This window comes from Equus caballus, chromosome 9, assembly GCF_041296265.1.
Source record: "Equus caballus isolate H_3958 breed thoroughbred chromosome 9, TB-T2T, whole genome shotgun sequence".
In the NCBI taxonomy this organism is placed as follows: Eukaryota; Metazoa; Chordata; class Mammalia; order Perissodactyla; family Equidae; genus Equus; species Equus caballus.
The window spans coordinates 78,837,348-78,856,585 of record NC_091692.1 but is presented as its reverse complement, the minus strand read 5'-3'; the positions used below and the strand labels follow the sequence as shown (position 1 = coordinate 78,856,585).

At 41.4% G+C, this 19,238-nt stretch overlaps 1 protein-coding gene across 4 annotated transcripts in view; it reads left to right on the top strand.

The window, feature by feature from the left end:
* The window catches only part of SNTB1 (syntrophin beta 1), a 228,302-nt gene that overhangs the window by 2,567 nt on the left and 206,497 nt on the right, over nucleotides 1-19,238 (top strand). The gene's annotated exons all lie outside the window — the stretch shown is intronic.

The window sequence follows — 19,238 nt, the reverse complement described above, 5'->3', positions numbered from 1 at the left end:
TCCTTTCCGACAGGAAACTGGGGTGATGACTGGGGAGCTGTGCCACGGGCTGGGAAGTTGATGCAGAAGTTCAGTTGTGCTGCCAGGGGTTTGGCCGGTCGGTCTGGATTCCAGGTTGCTCTGGGTGGAGGGTTGCTGAAGTGGTTTTTCTGCCTCCATTTCTGGGAGTTTTTCTGGAGTGGTGTGGAAACAACTTGGCATTTATAAACAGTTTCCCTTGCGTGTGCGGCATCTTAAAGACTTCTCTCTTGGGATCTGATGTCCACAATCCCCTAATTATTGAATGTGAATAGCATAGGTAGCATCATTTTGTACGTTTTTGTGGTTCTTTGGTGTTACATGGGGGAGAAAGAGAGTAGGGAAGTTGGGGATAATGCGTTCTCCTTTCCACCACAGCTGTATTTCTCACTTGATATCTGCCTCCCTGCCCCTTAGCTGGCTTTGTACATATCTCTGTCAGCACTGATATTGTGTAATTATTTCGTCTATCTACTCAGCTTCCCCTCAACTGTAGACTGAGTCGTCCCGGGTCTTTTATTTAGTTATGGGTCGTCTCCCTTGAGCTTAGATGCTCAGTGACAAGCATGCTGAGTGAGTGAGTAAATGACCCCATAGCCATTGAAACAGAATGTTTCAACTGAGGCCTTGTAAACTGGTGGATGGTTTAAATCCTAAATTAAGGGCTCAAGTCCATTTCCTGCTCACCAGTTGTGGTGCTGGCCTGTGAAACTGAGAAAATTCAAAGTTGGGAAACCAACTTTGTTGTGGGTGACAGCTGATGCAACTCTCTGGTACGTGATGGCCCACCTCCTGGCCTAGAATACAGAGAATTTCCCTCCCCCTTATTTGTCTAGAGGATTTGTGATGTCTTCATATTTAATTGCTATCCTGGATCCAGAAAGTGGAAAGTTGTTTGCTTTGGCTTATGATTAACATAAGTAAACAGAAAAAAGTTTTCTTGATTCGAGTGTGTGTTGGATTGTGTGACAAGGGGCAGGTGGGATCTGGAGCAAGTAGAGTTTGGACTATAAACTGCTGGGCAGCTGCTCAGTTTCAATATTTACTGTAAAATATCGGGGGGACAAAAGGCAGGTCATTTTTATTTCAGGCACTGCCCTGCATTATGCTCTTTTTTTCCTGTTCTTCCCCTTGGTTTCAATTTAATGAATAATGACTTAGCAAAGAAGTAAAAAATATCTCTCACCCAAAAAAGAGGAAGAAAAGATGACTCTCTGCAGTTGAAAAGAAACTTAAACAAAGAAAAAAAAAATCAAGCAGTTATGTGGCTTTATTGACGCCGCAACTGAAAAGCGAGTTTTGTAAAAACCTCTCATAGGACAGTCTTACAACACGTTGTCATGTGCTGCAGGTAGGACATCTGGGAAAGACCTGTGGGCCTCCTGGATATGAACCATCGGGCCTTATCTTATCCCCAACCTGAGTTGTCAGAAATCCGCTGCTACTACGAGAAGCAAGTACCGGAAGCACCCAGCAGTGTCTCATATTCTGAGGCGAAGTGTTGGTCCTAAACGTGGCGGGAGTAATCATATACCATCCAGTCAAATATCGCACATTGTCTCTTTTGTAGCTTGGCCTAGTGCATGGATTCCCAGCTGAAAGGACTTGTCAGAACCACCCAAAGGGCTTTTTAAAATCACATACCCACTTGCCCATATTCTGAAATGCAGTCTTGATTCCAGAATTTCTACATAGGACAGGCTTTGCAGACGTAATTTAGCTGGACCAGAGGGCTCAGGGAGTTTTTTTTTTTTTAAAGATTGGCACCTGAACTAACAACTGTTGCCAATCTTTTATTTGTTTTCTGCTTTGTGTCCCCAAACTCCCCCCCCCCCCCCCATAGTTGTATATCTTAGTTGTGGGTCCTTCTAGTTGTGGCATGTGGGACGCTGCCTCAACGTGACCTGACTAGCAGTGCCATGTCCACGCCCAGGACCTGAACCCTGGGCCGCTGCAGTGGAGCGCGCGAACTTGCCCACTCGGCCACGTGGCCGGCCCCAAAGGGAGATATTTTAAAAATAAATTTATGCGGAAAATGCACTGTTTCTTACTTAGATTGCTTTTTTTTTGGTTGGTTTGTCTTTTGAGGGAGCCAAATGGTGGTTAGTTTAGTCCTCAACCGCGGCCAATACGCACCCAGTTACGTGACAAGCGCCCCCTAGTGGAGAGTCACCACCTCTCCTGGTGGAACGTCCTGTGAAATGAAACCTTGAGGAGCAAGTTTCTGCCTGCATTCTAGGCATGGATTCTGCCATAGATTCTGTCACAGAACGATCTTAACCTCCCAGCCTCAATGTCTTCTTCTGAAAATTGCGAATAAAGAAACTGGCTTGGGGCTGGCCCGTTGGCGCAGCGGTTAAGTGCGCACCTTCCGCTTTGGCAGCCCGGGGTTCAGCGGTTCGGATCCCGGGTGCGGACACGGCACCGCTTGGCAAAGCCATGCTGTGGTAGGCGTCCCACATATAAAAGTAGAGGAAGATGGGCACGGGATGTTAGCTCAGGGCCAGTCTTCCTCAGCCAAAAGAGGAGGATTGGCAGCAGTTAGCTCAGGGCTCATCTTCCTCAGGAAAAAAAAAAAGTAAAAACAAAAAGAAAGAAACTGGCTGGACATACTTACTCACAGGGCTGCTGTCTGGAAGAGCACTCTGAGAATAATAATAATTCATCAGTTACTGGACTCAAGATGTTCTTCCCCACTCCTCACCTGAGCAAGAAACAGCAATTGTGTGGGCTACTCAAAAGGAGGTCCAGGAAAGAGGACAGAGGCTTAAAACCTTAATGCACCCAGGGTCTGGCTATCACGAGGGGGCTGCTGCGATATGGCCCAAGTTTGCAATGTAACAGGGCCTCCATGGTTGAACACATGGCCAGCAAGGAACCTAAATTGCAATTCAAACCTAAAATAAATGTGTATAAACTATGCCGGTTAAGTCAGTGTTTAACCAAATATACTTCAAGGTTAAGATCAGAGATCTTCACACTATGAACCCATTTCCCATTACAGCAAGTGGGAGTAGGGACCCTGCATTCAGCCATGCAGATATTGAACCCGTAACTCCAGGAGGCACCATTCACACAGACTACAATGTGAAGGGCACCCTCTGGAGTTGGGCAGGACACACCTACATAGACATCCCTGGCAGCTCGGGGTGGGGGGAGGGATGAGATTTTTGCTCTCCTATTAATAGTAAAATAGTAATTTGAAATATATCAACCTTTTTGTGACTCAAACTACAATAAAATTAGTTTCTCCATGACTTCGTCGAGATCAAGGAGTGCAGAATGTTCTGGAAGACTCACACTGGGGCAGGGAGGTGGGGTGTGGACAGAATCATCTTTGAATCCAAAAGGTCCCCTATAGAACTAGACCAGGAAAGGTGGAAACTTGAAGGAGAAAATCAGAGACTGTTGTTGAAATAGCCTTGTCTATCAAAGCTTTCCCCCCAGTACTGCTCCCGGAAATGCACGGCTGTTGAGATCATCAAAAATGTCACTTTCACAATCAATTTCTCCAGTGGTGGCAGTGGAGATGGGGGCAGGGCGATGGGATGCCCAGGGAGGGGCAGTGATTTTGCTGGCGTAAAATCTCAGGATTGGAGGAGAATTTGAACTTTAAGGAATCTTACTTTGTTTAGGCTGTACAGATTCTTAAAGAATACCCAAGAACCCTGGAATGAGGGTCTTAAAACTTGAGTTCTTACCATTTAACTAATCGTTACACTTTTTACAAGATACTTTATTTCTTTTGGCCTTGGTTTTCTTCATTGGAAAGCTAGGGAGCTGGATTAAGCCATCTCTAAACCTTATTTCACCTTAAATCCTATAAATTCAGACCCGGAATATTTTGAATAGCAAATTTTCCTGACACTCCTTTTGTTTTTATGAAATGAATTTCGTAGATAATATAACCTAACTGTAATTTAAACTTAAAAATCAATATAATGCCCTATTATTATTATATTATTAACATTAATAAAATGGAGACATGATGTAAATTAGAAAAAATGTTCAATAGATAAATGCCTGGTATAGCTACACCAGAGGTCATAATGAAGGAGGTAGATGCTAGTATCTGTATGTAAACTTAACATCAATGCATAGCTACAGATAAAGATGGGTAGGGGGGTGCCATGTCATTTGGGATCTAGAAAAGTCTTGCACGGTGAAGGACTCCCTCAAATCTTGCAAGATGTCTCGGATCCCTGGCTCCTATCACTAAATGCTGGTAGTATGCTACCAGGACCCTCCCTTGACCTCTAAAATGCCTCCATAAATTTATGAACTGCTATTGGAGAGGGGCGTATTGACCGTCCACCTTTTCAAGAACCAATGTTCTATAAGAATGCTGATTCTACTTACTACCCTACCATGCCTAACCTTTTGCAAACTCATTTTACATATGTAATAATAGCTAATACTTACGTGGTACCTAAATTGTGCCGGATGCTGTTCTAAGCACTTTACATAGACTACATCATTGGATTTTTCTTAATAACCCCATGCTATTAGTATGTCTGTTTTACCGATGAGAAAACTGAGACACAGAGCATTTAAGTCGGTTGCCAGAGAAACACAGTGAATAAATGCTGAGGCTGACATTCAAGCACAGGCCTTATGGCTTTTGATCCTCATAAACAGCCTCATGAGATAAGCAGGGTAGGGATGCTCAGCCTCAGTTTGTTGATTAGGCAAGTGAGGCTCCAAAGGTGGAAAGATTTGTCCTAGTTAGGTCTTCTGCTTTCTTGTCCAGTATATTAGTTTCTACTGCTACTGTAACAGATTACCAGAAACCTTAGTAAATTGGAACACACATTTACTATCTTATAGTTTTTTAAATTCAGAAGTGTGATGCAGATATCACTGAGCTAAAATTAAAGTGTCTGCAGAGCTGCTTTCCTTTCTGGAGGCTGTAAGAGAGCCTTTTCCAGAAGCTTCTAGAGGCTGCTCGTATGCCTTTCCTCATGGCTCCTTTCGATTTTTCAGCCTGCGATGGTAGCTTGAATCATTTTTACGTTGAATCACTCAACCTCTATTCTGCCTCCCTCTTGCATTTTTAAGGACCCTTGGGATTACATTGGTCGCACCCAGATAATCCCGAATAATCTCCCTATTTTAAACTGATTAGCAACCTTAATTCACTTTGCAACCACAGTCCCTCTTTGCCGTGTCAGGTAACCTAATCACAGGATCTGGAGACTAGGATGTGGGAATCTTTGGGGGCCCATTATTCTGCCTAGCACATCTGGTTTGCTGAAGTTGTAATGGTACAGAGTTCCCAGGTAGCACTTCAAGGATACACTGAACCTCAGTAAATAATCACTTCCTGTCTCATTGCAAAGGAGTTCCTCATTCATTCATTTACCTATCTAATAAATTATTTATTTGGTATCTTACGTGTGCCACACACCACGAGGGCATTGCCCTCAGGAAGGAACATTCTAGTGACAGACACAGATAAGCACTGTGCAGCAAATACAGGACAGAGTAAAAAGTGCTACCTCAAGGGCAATATGTCATGTTGGGGGTAGCCCATGGGAAGGACTTCTGGTCCATTCTTGGACAGGGCTATGGAAGGCAAGTGCCTCAAGGCAGCCCAAAAAAGAGCTTGGGCATCAGTTGTGGCTTTGTGTGGCTAAGAGGGCAGAATGTGACCTTCAGACCTGGCTGAGGGAGGAGAGTGAAAAAAGACCAGAGAACTGAGCAGGGACCAAGGCTTGCAGACCTTGTTACAGAGTTGAATTTCATTCTCAGGGTGAGGTGTTTGAAGCAGGGAAATGTCATGCTCAGTTTCACATTTCAAAAAGATAACTGTCTAGGGCTGTGCTCCCATCATGAGGTTGGCAAGGTTCTAGTGAAATGATCCGGCTCCCTGTGCCCACCCGGCAGCGCTGGTATTCAGCCGCTTGACCCTGAATTATACTTAGGAGCACCTTCCCGAGCAAGCCTTAGGTTTGTGAAGTGGCTTCACTCACACTGTGATTTTGTCACCAGGTCAACCTTCCGTGGATGGTTGGACTGGTGCAATGATCCCCCTTTTGTGCAGGAGGAAGCAGAAGTACCAGAGATCAGGTGACTGGTCTGAGGTTACCTTGTAAATGAGGGAGCTGACTTCAGATTATCTAACACCCCATTGAGGGCTTCCTGCTGCATACCACACTAACTCGAGACGTGGTGCAGTGGACAAAGAGTCTGAGAGGAATCAGGCGTGGCCTCCGATTTCAGGGAGTTTACGGTAATTAAAGAGGTGGGGCATTTGAGGCTGATTGTGAAGTACTTGAGATGAGTAATAGAAATTAGTGTGATTTTGACCCCAGGATATGTAGCATAGTACCTGGCACACGTTAGGCTGTTAAAATGTGTTAGAAACGGGAAAAAATGGAAGGACAGAGGGAAGGAAGGAAGAAGGTAAGAAGGAAAAGAAGGAAAGAAGGAAGGAAGGAAAGCAGGAAGGAAGGAAGGAGGGAGGGAGGAAGGGAAAGAATTTGGGAATTTAGTGACTCCTTGTTTATGACTCCCGTCCGCCACCACCACTCATGCTGTTGCCCTGTGATGATAAACATTTGGCATCTGGTAATAAAAATTATGCCTTGCTCAGTAGAGAAGAGGAATAAAGACGTGACTTTATAGATCTCGGAAGCACGCACTTACCATAGACTCATCTTGAAAGACAGTTAACCGAAGAGGGGCCAGACATGATTTTAAAAATTATCGAAAAATGTAATTATCCTTTTAATGTTATATTTATAACCACCTTTCCTTTGCCCCCTCGTGACTCAGGGACCTACAAGTCTGAATACGTAAGAACGCTTTCTACCTAAGGAAATGAAAACTGTCTGCTTAGATATTTTAATTGTTTCTTTTTTAAGCCTCTGTTTCAGCCTGAGAATCCGGACCATACTTCCTTCAGTGAAGCTGACCGGACCGGTCCTTCACTTGCTTATTTCTGCTGTGGTGGGGAATGCTCTTCGTGTTCAGCGGTGCGTTTTAGCAGTCACCCCACGGAGGATGTAATAAAAATAACTCATTGCACCCGGCTCCACATTTGTGAGAGGCATCTAGCCGAAGCTACCAGTGGTCTGTTTGGCGAAGGGAAATTATTCTCTGGCAGCTAGTGGCCTACTAAGAATTCTATTTCAGATGATGCATTTCAAAGCAGTTAATGTTAAAGAAAAGCCAGAATTTCCCCTGCATTTATACCAAGTGTTTTATATACCCAACCTCATTACCCACTTCACTGGCTTTGATCTATAATAAGCCTTGCCTTCAGCTCTGGCCTGCAGAGTGAGACTTAAGAGAAAATATGTAATACACACCACGAAGCAAATGTCCTAACGGACACATGCAAATGAGTCCCCCTCCTGAAGTGGTTTAGACAAGATGGAAAAGTTCATGATTAATGGTGATTATAATGGAAATTAACTTGATGACCTGTACTTTAGTTAGTACTTTTTAAAACTACTTCTCCTCCCTGTGGTTTGAAGCATCATACTTAGCATGTTGATAAATGTGGGAAGCTCTATCTAAAAGTTGGCTGGTTGCTGAGTATTGCGGCAATTGGCATATCCAATTTATTTGCATTGCTGTGAAAACCCCCATTGTTTCTTCCCATGGCAATTTTTTTTCTCAAAGCACTGTAGTGCAGTAGTTTAGAGGGTGGGCCTTGGGTTTACTCTGGGCTTAAGTTCTTATTCTACCGCTTTCTAGCTGTGTGATCTTGTGCAAGTTACTTAACTACAAGCCTCAATTTCTTAATCAGTAGGTTCATTGTGAGGAGTAAAGGTGATTATGTATGTAAAGTGGTTAGCTCATGGCCTGGAACCTAGGAGGCACTAAATAATTACTAACTATATAATATGTCATATCTCAAGCTTGGCTAAGCGTTATTTTCAGATAGAAGGTTCAATCATATATGTGAAATGAAAGGTTCAGTCATATATAAAATCATTTAGGGGCAAAGGGACAGTGTGGGATTTGCCATGTTAGGGAACCAAACAATGTAACCGATGGTCTAGGAAAGTTCATTTGCCTTGTAGGGGTGAATTACGATCCTACGAGGGTGTATTTCATTGATGATTTTTAGTAGCATCAGATATTTTCCATCAACCGAACCGCAGTGTAGGCTGCTGTGGTTTTGGGTGGGCAAATGTGAACTGTTTTAAAATGCTGATTATGCAGGAACAAACAGAAAAGTGTTTTGTAAAGGGAAAGCAGGCAAGTAAGGATTTAACCTACACAGCAAAATTCAAAATTCTTTCAAAAATTTTCTAGTGTTTATAGGAATGTGGAGATCTTATTAGTCAAAAGAAGCCCAAATATTTCTTGTATTAAAAATGTAAAATATTTACATAACTATTACTAAACTGACATTATACTTTAGTTTTTTATTCTATTGTTTAGTACTGTATTTCCTGGAATCTAAGAGGCCACGCAGAGGAAGATCTGTCTTGTTTATGTACCTTAAGAGAGAAAAACATGTCTAAGATGGGGAGGCGAATAGGATATCTGCTTCAAGTCGGGACACCAAAGGGCTCTCCCTTCCACGCAGGGATAAATGAGAAACCCATCACACAGCAAAGGACAGTAAAGGACTTCACACGTCTCAGATTTGTACCGGTAGAAGGAAGAAAAGATACATCCCCTGAAATTTTGAATTGCAAGTCGGTTCTAAAAACTATTCAGGTCTGAATTTACAATGTCAGTCTGAGTTTAAAAAAAAAGTTAGGCAGATAATTTAATGTAAAGTGTTCTCAGATTGGGAGGGCCCCCATGAATGACAGAAGCAGTTATAAATATTCTCTGCAAGACCTCAGCTTCCATTCAGGCCTCCAGCCCAAATCAGAGATGCTGCAATATGAAAAAAATGGGCAGTTTGAATTGATAAGGTATGGTGTATAATAGTTATACAATTGGATATTAAAATAATTTTCTTTAATGCTTGTAAGGTGGGAACTTTCTGGTAGATTGAAGCAAAAAGCTATAGAAGAATGAGATGAAATTCCTGTTCTTCTAAAATAGAACAGTCCAGGGGCTGGCCCCATGGCCGAGTGGTTAAGTTCGCACGCTCCACTGCAGGCGGCCCAGTGTTTCGTTGGTTCGAATCCTGGGTGCGGACATGGCACTGCTCATCAGACCACGCTGAGGCAGCGTCCCACATGCCACAACTAGAAGGACCCACAACAAAGAATATGCAACTATGTACCGGGGGGCTTTGGGGAGAAAAAGGGAAAAAATAAAATCTTTAAAAAATAAATAAATAAATAAAATAGAACAGTCCAGAGGGGATACAGGTGTAAGTAATCAGTTGCACCTATAGAAATTACAAAGTCTGTAATAATAATAATAATAAATTTAAAGGAGTAAATGCTGTAACAGAACTTATGGACTGGCTGAGGGCACTAAGGATATCAGAAGTGGGAAGGAATGTTTCACAGACGAGATGACTTCTACAGTAGGGTTACATAAGCAAAGTGAAATTTAAAATATAGGTAATTACTTGACTATTTGGGGCCCTGCATATTTCAAATACTTTCATCTGAAGCGTCCTTTCATCTGCAAAGAAAATCAAGGTTAATGATTTTTCTTTTTTGTTTGCAATATCCATATATTGTCCTCTGCTCTCTCCTTCATTCTTAGAATTTGTCTCAATCAAAATAATATATGCTTATAGCATTCCTGTGCCTACCCGTCCCCATGTCTTCTCTCCTGTTCCCCAGAATATTAGAATATGTATTTTATTATATTTAATATTTATTGATATTAATATAATATATTCATATTAAAATATCAATTCTCATAGAAGTGTAATATATATTTAGATATATATTTTCTATTTATTACATATTTAGATATACATTCTATAGGTATATCGAATATATATGTTCTAATGTTCTAAATCATATGCCTTTATTGCTGTTTCTTGATCTATCAGTTTTAGCCGTTATTGACTCAATCAGTCTGTGTTTATAAAATTATGGCCATGTCCAATGTTGTTCCACTTTCCAGCCAAGTCATATTCTATGATCAGGTTTCTTGCAGTTACTAACAGCTTCTCTTTTTTTTCTCATTTGCTTAGTTTTCTTATACCTGTCTCAATTTTTTTTCCAAATGCAGCTTTAGATTTATCAAATTTCTAGCAATAGTTTTTTTTCAAATGCTCATAGGTATCAGATAATCCACCCATTCTGTTTATTTTTCTCCTGGAGCCCTGCCACTCTGGACTGGTTCTGTCTTGGCCTGGTGCATGGCCATCTTCCTCAGGCTGTCCTTGGCTTTCTCCTGTTTCTGTTTTCCTAGATCTGGTGTCACCTTCACTTTTGGTTTACTCTCTCATTTTGCTGGAGCACGTTCTTCAGTAACTTCCTGAGAAAGAACATTTGAGAGGTAAATGTGTGAAAACATCTTTAATCTATTCTCTTACTGGATTGATACTTTGAGTATGACAGTCTAAGTTAGCTGTCATTTTCCCTCAGCAGTTTTCAGAGGTGCTGGTGAGAAGTCTTATGCCATTCTCATTCTCTTTCTCTTCTGTGTGATTGTTTCCTCTTTCTGGAAACTTTTAATAACTTCTTTTTATCACAGATATTCTCAGTTGTATATAGTGATTGGCCTTGGTGTGGGGCTTTTGTTAGTTAATTTTCTAGGCACTTGCTGGGCACTAATAGGCTAAAGGCATAGTTCCCAAACTGTGTGCCAAGGTGCTCTAGAGTACCCCAGTGAACTCACAAAGGGGCCATGGAATATTTTAAAATTTCTCAGAAAACGTAGCAATATCTGTTGGACACCAGGGAAACCATTAACTTGAGTTTCAATATTAGATTGCTATGTTCCTTCAATGATGTCAACATCTTTGCAAAGCTGGGTTTTCTGCAGTGGCTGTGGTTAAAAAAAAGGCACCACATGAAAAGTATCACGGAACAAGGAATGAAGGTGCAATATCCAATATGATTCCAAGGTTTGAGAAGTTGTATGGTGCCCAACAGGTGCTAAGTTTTTGGGACATAAAGATGTGCTACATTGTTTGGACTTCACTTAATAAACTGAATTGATAGGTATTTCTTTGGGCCTAAGAGTGTCGTAAAAAAAATAATTGAGACATTAATGGTGCCATTTACTGAATAGGTTGGGACCTGTGGTCGAAGACACTTACACTGCGGTTCTGGAACGTTTTCTTGTGTTATTTCTTTGACAATTCCTCTCCTCTGTTTCCTTTGCTCTCAGTGTATAGAAATCCTTTTAGTTGAATGTTGGAGTCTCTTTATTGACATGCTCATAAACTGATTTTTGTGGCTGCCTTGTTTTTTCTCCAATTGTCCTTCTCTTTTTAGTTTTGTTCTTTTTCCTAAAGAATTGCTAGATTTTTCTCTTCAACTCTTGTATTTGTTTTTATTCCACCTGTCATATCTTTAAGTTCCAAGAACATTTTCTTGTTCTCATTCTTCCTTTTTTTATAGCACCCTCTTGTTTTGTGGATGCAATGTCTTTGCTGATCTCTCCGAACTTATTAATAATAGTTTTTTGAAGATATTTTTTGCACCAGTATTGACTTTGATGTCTCCAAGTTCCTTTCTCTCTACTTCATTTTTCAGTGTATTATGCATATCTGATAGCTTATATATTTTGAGATTTGTTCCATTTTTGTGTTCCCACAGAGGCAAAACCTGAAAGGAGGATCTCAGTGTAAGAAGGTTATGGGGATGGAATCCCAGGAAACACTGGTAGTTGAGTGGGAATATGAGGTGGTGAAGGGAATGAACCCATACGGGCCCCACTATGAGCCACTCAGTCAACTCTGAAGTCCGGCATATCCCAGCTGAGGGGTGAGAAAGCAAGTGAACCTTATTCACCAGCTTTGCATCCATCTTTTCTTTAAAGGCTACTGCTAGGGCATTACTTCTCAGGTACTTCAGGCTGGCATCTCTGTGAGGGTCATGCGTACTCCTCTGCCGAAAAGATGCCCTTAGGTAGAGAACTGCAGGTGTTCACTGTAAGCAGCCTTCTGCGTGTAGAGTTGACTGCAGAGGAGACATAAGGCACTGACTTAGGCTTCATCAGAATCACGTTTCTTAATTTAAAGTGTTTAGAAGAAATCACGGTGGAAAATATACTGTGCACAGGCCCAAACACGTTTCCATGCCAAATCTTTTGTAAAGGCTGGTTGAGACATGATCAAGTTGGGGTATATTATCCTCAGGAAGCCTTTCAAGGCAAGATTTTGGCCACCTATACCTGATTTTTAATTTTTTTGGATTTGTGGTTTGCAGAGAGCCTTGTAGATCCAGTTAGTTGATTGCACAGTTCCTGTGACTAGGTTATGCACAAGTTCGATTAATTGAACCGGAGGAGAGTATTGTGTTTCTCAACCTCAGTGCTATTGATATTGTGGACTAGATAATTCTTTGTTGGGGGAGGGGGAGCTGTCTTTTGTAATGTAGGATGTTTAGCAGCATCTCTGGTCTCTACCCACTAGATTCAAGCAGCATCCTCTCCCCCTAGTTATAATAACTAAAAATATCTCCAGGCATTGCCAAATGGTCCCTGGAGGGCAACATAGCCCCCAGTGGAGAGGCGCTCATGTACAGCCCGTAGCACTGGTTCTCAAAGTTGGCCATCCATTAGAGACTTCTGGGAAGCTTTAACCCTCCTCACTGGATCCCTCCCCAAGAGATCCTGATTTTAATTAGTCAGGGATTTGCTCTGCATGTTAGTCGGCTTACAAGCTCTGCAGGTGATTCCAATATGCAATGAGGGCTGAGAACCACTGGGCGAAAATATCTGGTCATTAACTGTAAAGGAGTGAAGCAGACAGGGTCTAAGACAATCAGGCGTGGTGGGGCCCATGGTGAACTGTAGTGATTAGATCTCATCTAAGGTGGGCAATGTAAGCTCCTGTTGCCTCGTAGAAGAGATCTCTTTTCTGTTTTGCCTCGAGTCTTTGGCTCTTGTAGATTGATTTCCCTTTATTTGCGCTTTGGAGCACACAAAAGACGTTAACAGCACACCTCTCTTTTGATAATTCTCTTCCTATTCTGGCAACAAAGAAACTACTGAGTCACAGAGTGACAGTCAAAAGCTTGGACTCGGCATGAGCAAAGTGGACAAACTAGCTTTGTGACCTTGGGCAATAGCCGTACCTGTCTAGAACCTGGGGATTACAATAGTTCTTTATAGGGCTGATGTGAGAATTAAAAAGTGTTAATATAGAACTTAGTACAGTATCCAGCACGAAGAGTTCAGAGTGCGTTGGTTATTATGATGATATGTCTGTCTTTCTCCATTAGACTGTATGATCCTAAGAGAAGGGGTCAGGTCTTATCTATCTTAAAAACTTCGCAGTTGTCTGTTGATCATTAGCCATGGCCCTAACACAGCAGGATTTGGGCAAAAGTAAGAAGCAAGCATCTTTGGTTGGTGAGATTTACTAACTATAAAATAAGGTACATGGCGTTGGGTCAATAACTACTCAAGAACATCTCCAGGCCATAGGCCTTCATTATATCAATCTCTGGTTGAAAGAGGGCCTAAATTAACAAAGCCAGATGTGCTATCCCAATCCTTACTTCTAACACTTGGAAAATGGATTTGAAGTGGATTTACTGGTTTTCAAATATTTTAAACACTTTAAGATTTTTATGTGGGTGCATAAATTATAGCTCGTGTCCCAGAATCATTATTTCTCATTTTGCTGGAAAATGTACTCTCCACAAATTTACCTTTTGCTGCAATAATCTTGGAATGACAGGAGACCGTGTTCCCGGGATGATACATTCATCAATCTGTGTTTATCAGGGGAAAACGTGAACAAACTTTATGAGTGTTCCAGGTACGGAATTAAGTTGTATATCCTTTGAAAATGCCCACAAGACCTGGAAGAATTCTCTGAAAGAAGAAACTTTTTAAAGAGTGAATCTCAGGCACTGATTTCTAAAATTCCATTCTCAGCTACTTACTTTTTTTAGATGTGTTCGTATTCATATATGTGTGTACAAAATATCCTTTGGGAAAATTGAAAGTTCCCCAGATATAGTTGTAGAGACAGATCACACGTAGAAAATGCACATAACACTATGTGACAGCTTTACTAAATGAGGGTTACAGATAGTAAATGCTACACATATAATTAAGGAGGAATCCTGAAAGTTGAGGACAGTAAGGAAAGCTTTTGCAGAGCTCGGGCCTGCACTAGACATGGCATAATTCATTCCTGTCTGCCGCTGCCTACTTCCACGCTGTGTAAAAACGGCATGCTTGAAATGCAGAGCAGCTTTAATTCAAGTCTGCTCGCCAGCCCTTTCCCACCAGGGTGGAATACTTAGACTACTGGGGGCAGGTCCCAGGCCCCGGGAAACTTCCACTTCACACGTTCCTCCTGTCAATTTTCATATCCAGATCTGTTTTATTGATTTTCGGCTCTTTTCTCTGGCCTTTCTAACACTTCTACAGATTTTGTCTCCTGTTACAGGTTGAATGTGTCGCCTCCAAATTCGTGTGTTGAAGTTCTAACCCCTGGTGTCTCAGAATGGGACGTTTGGAAATAGGGTCATTGCAAACGTAGTTAGTTAAGATGAGGTCATACTAGAGTGAGCTCCTAATCTGCTATGATTTATATCCTTATAAAAAGGGGAAATTTGGATGCAGACACACATACACACAGAATCCCAAGTGAACATGAAGGCAGAGACTGAGGTGATGCATCTATAATCCGAGAGACTCCAAAGATTACCAGAAAAGCATCAGATGTTGGAGAAGGCCTGGAGCTGGTTCTCCCCCAGAGCTCCCTCCCAGAAGGAGCCACCCTGCCGACATCTTGATTTCAGACTTCCGGCCTCCAGAACTGTGAGGGAGTAAGTTTCTGTGGTTTCAGCCACCCCGTGTGTGGTACTTCGTTCTGGCAGCCCTGGCAAAAAAAAATCACACCTCCTATGGGAGACTTTAGAATAAATTTCATAAAAATTTGGCAAGGAGTTTAAGGAGTCAGTGAATAGTAATTGAATTCAAGCATATTTTTTTCCTCTTTGTCAAATGTCTAATGGGGCCATCTGTCATTACTAAGTTTTCAAATAAATTTCTCATCACCTCTAGGCATGTGAGTCAGCACCGAGAGGGGTGGGCAGTGGGGAAGCTTGTTACAGGTTGATCTGTGTTCGTAGACTGGGTGGGGACCACCTCTCTGTTATGGTGCACACAGCACTGCTAAATTTTGCTCTCATGCATGTTACCCTTACCATGAATACTGTTACTTGGGAGAAATACTTCTGGATGAGTCAAAATCTGATCTCCATGCAGTTACAATCATTAATAGTGTTCCCAGAATCTTTCCATCTAGGGTTGCTAGATAGAATACAGTTACTTGACACAAATAATTTTTCTAAGTACTGTTACCCTCACATTGTAAAATACTTATGTCAAGTATAAGTATACTTTTCTAAGTATAGGTATTTCTAGGTATAAGTATGCAAATATTGCATGGGGCATACTTATGTTAAAAAATGTTTGTTGTTTGTTTGAAAGTAAAATTTAACTGGGAATCACGTGTTTTGATTTACTAATGCTGACAACCCTATTTACATGGCTTTCAAAACTGCAGTCTTGCAGGCAGGCAATGACAAAACCATGAGTCACTGGAGATAGACTAATCAGAGGGTGGGTCATCCGAAAATGGTTTTGTAGAGAGAAGAGGAAACCCAGAAGCTGCTCAGAGGTGTGGCTTGTCAGGAGAAGACAAGAGGCACAGATGGAGGGTGGGATTCCTTCTCTGAAGTCTTTGCTCCTCATCCCAATTTTAGAGGGACCAGAATTGGGAGCAGCAGCTAAGAAATGGGGGAAAGGGGCCAGGAATAAGATGGCGGTAAATCTAGAATGAGCACTGAGTGAATTACTGGTGAAGACTGATGTTACTGACGTGACCTGAAGTAGTTATCATCTGAAAATTGAAGAATTAGCATCTTGATGATGTAGCTGCAAAACTAATTAACAAGATTGTTATTAATAACAGCCCGCCTTTGTATCTTTACCCTGCTTTCTTTCTAGCACGTCCCAGTACATATTTTTATATACTCTAGTGTGTGTGTGTATATATATATATATATATATATACACATATATAGTCCATGTACTACATTTTATTTATTGGTTTCTTGTCTGTCTCCTGCTGTTCACAGCTATATTCCCAATGCCTAGAGGGTTACCTGGAACTTAGTGGTCACTCGATAAATACTAGTTGAATGAATGAGTAAATGGATAGCTTTCTGTAAGTAACCTAAGGCTTTATAGACCACTGTCTAGTTAGTCATTTTGAAAGAAAGCTTTCCATATGAAAGTCTGAGAAATTTCTACCATTGTGAATTAACTTGGGCTAGGACGGGCCGACAGTGGTGGTGGGAGGAGTTTAGAAAGGGAAAGATCCATTTTTCAAACATTTCTAGCATTCCGTTCTAAGTTATTGAGTGAGTCACGCTTTAGGACATTGTACAGTCTAAAGAACTTCTCAAAGTCTCTCCAGTTTCTTGTTAACTGGTAGTGAAGTTAACCTTCTTAATAGTGAATTCACCAGCTGTTTGCACGTTCCTCCAGTTTGATTGATGACGGGGAACAGAGACACATGGGAATTAAGCTTCATTTCCTGGATCTTACCCTATTATTTTCTTATCTAAACCAGTTGCAATTTTTTTTTTTCCTTTCCACGGCATAAAAAAAATTTATCACGCCTGACCTAAAATAAAAATAAGTTGAAGCACATATTTATCATTGAGAAAGACACTGTGAGCTAGTCACACATAAAAGGTCTTTCATGTGCTTCAAATAACAAATATATGAAGATAAACTCTAATAATTTTTTGTTCTTTGGCAGCAGCATTAAAATTCAGATTAAACCTCTGATTGTTAATGTGTTCTAGAATCTTGTAAATAGGATTTTTTTTAATCACCTTAGAAAAATCTGCATTTGAGTAGGTAAAACAATGTAGGTTTGGAAACTAAATAGGCTGATTTGCAGTTGCACAACTCCTTGGACCCTAACCACCCAAATCTTCATGATTCCAGTTCTTAGAAGCCCAGGACTCTGGGAGAAGAAAAAGTTTTTGAACAGGAGTTGGTCCTTTCAGTGGGACACTTGAGAGATTGTATGCTGACCGATTACATTTGGGAACAGCATTTCTTCATGGGCAGCCTGTGTCCCCTCTCTTCGATGTCCACTTGTCTTATCTTTTTAGCAGCATGATTAGAAGTGGTTGCTGCAATTCTGTGGAAAAATCCACCAGGAGGTTATCATATTTAATGTTTCCGGAAACTTCCTTTTGAAGGTGATAACAGTATTTCTTAATCACTGTGCCGCTGGGCAAGCACAGGTGTGTTGCATACCGTTAAATCACTCTATCCTTAGGACATAATGTTGTTCTTTGGAAGTATTTGGCTCTCCTCCCCCCTCCTTCCCCCCCCCCCCCGTTTTTATGCCAAAGAAGGCATATTTCCCAACTTACTCTCCACACCCAGCCAAGTATTCTTTCAGAAATCCTGAGTGATTTTTTTTTTTTTTAACTCATTCCATCCCGGTTGCATCTCCAGACTCACAATGCGTGTTTCTTATTCTGTTCAGGTTGCGCGTATTGACTGAGAATCTCCTCTGTAGTGAGCATCATAGCAGGTTTCAGAGGTAGAAGCGTATTAACGAAGCAGCAGTCCTCAAGGTGTTTACAAGCCACTGGGGGAAAAGACCTATAGAGAGGCCACATTCTGCTCTTTCCTTCCGTTAGAGTTTGCCTTGCATCAAGTCAGAGAGAACCATGGTGTAACAGTTCAGTCCTAGCAATAAAAAGAGTGGGTTGGCATTGTATTTCAGTCAATTTTGGTTACATTCAAAGTATGAGCCTTGAGAGGCAAGCGATGGAGAAACGAAGGACTTCTTGATGGGAATCAGTTAAGAAACATTTCATAATAGCAGCTTCCTTTTTATTTTCTGCAGGATAAACCCCAAATCTTTGGTCTGCCATCAGAACCTGCTACAACTTTAGCCCCAACTCACTTTTCTAACTTCCCACGTGAGCGCTACACTTTAGCTAAATTATTCCACTTCTTATGTCCTGAAAACACTGTACAATGTAGGACCTGCCACAATACTTAGCTAGCAGCAGCAATTCGTAGATATTTTGAGAACGAATAATGAGTGAATGAATGAAGAATGAATGTATGTATTTCCTCTTCCATGTTATTTTTTAACACGATTTTTCACAGCATTCTGCACCAAGAATATTCCAATTGCAAGTTCCTGAGAGAGAGGGAATCTGATTGGTGTTACCTGAGTCAGCTGTCTCTCCTTTGTCTAGACATCTGTGTCCAAGAAATCAGGCTGTGTGGCCAGTTGCTCACTCAGCAGGGATTCTGAGCACACTCTCTGGGAAGTGTGTCATGAGTGTGACCTGCCACACCTCTGAATAGCCTAAGGAGCAGAGTTCATGAGATTGTCAAGGATCACGGATCTGGAAGGGGCAGGGGGGAACAAGGAGTTTGCTGATTTTTCTTTACCCTTAAAGTTGGACAGATGTTGAAAGAGTGGCTAGAATTAGAGAAGGTTACAAAGGAAGTGGTATTTTCAGGGGAAAGCCAGGTTTCCATTAGGGCAAGTAGGAGCAGTAGGGAGTGTTTGAGCAAGATTAAAGATAAGGAGAAAGAGGGGCCGGCCCTGTGGCCGAGTGGGTAAATTCCTGCGCTCTACTTTGGCGGCCCAGGGTTTCGCCTGTTCGGATCCTGGGCGCGGACAAGATGGCACTGCTCATCAAGCCACGCTGAGGCCATGTCCCACATGCCACAACTGAAAGGACCCATAACTAAAACATACAACTTTATACTGGGGGGATTTGGGGAGAAAAAGCAGGAAAATAAAAAAGATTGGCAGCAGTTGTTAGCTCAGGTGCCAATCTTTAAAAAAAAGATAAGGAGAAAGAATTTCTATTCATAAGAAAACATAATCATTTTATTTTATGCTTTAGTGACGAGTATTGATATCCTTAATTTTCTCGTTGTCTCATTATGATTAGATATGCATTTACTATTGAATACACATGACCAAGTCTACATGTGTAACACTGCTCTTATTTTAAACAATGCATCCAATTCCAAACAGTAATATTAAATGTAAGGAAAGCAACCCACTTTTAGGGTGGGATTTACCCATGATTGTTGAATGATTCAGTGAAAAGTGAGTGAGTGAATGACTGAGTTAGTGAAAA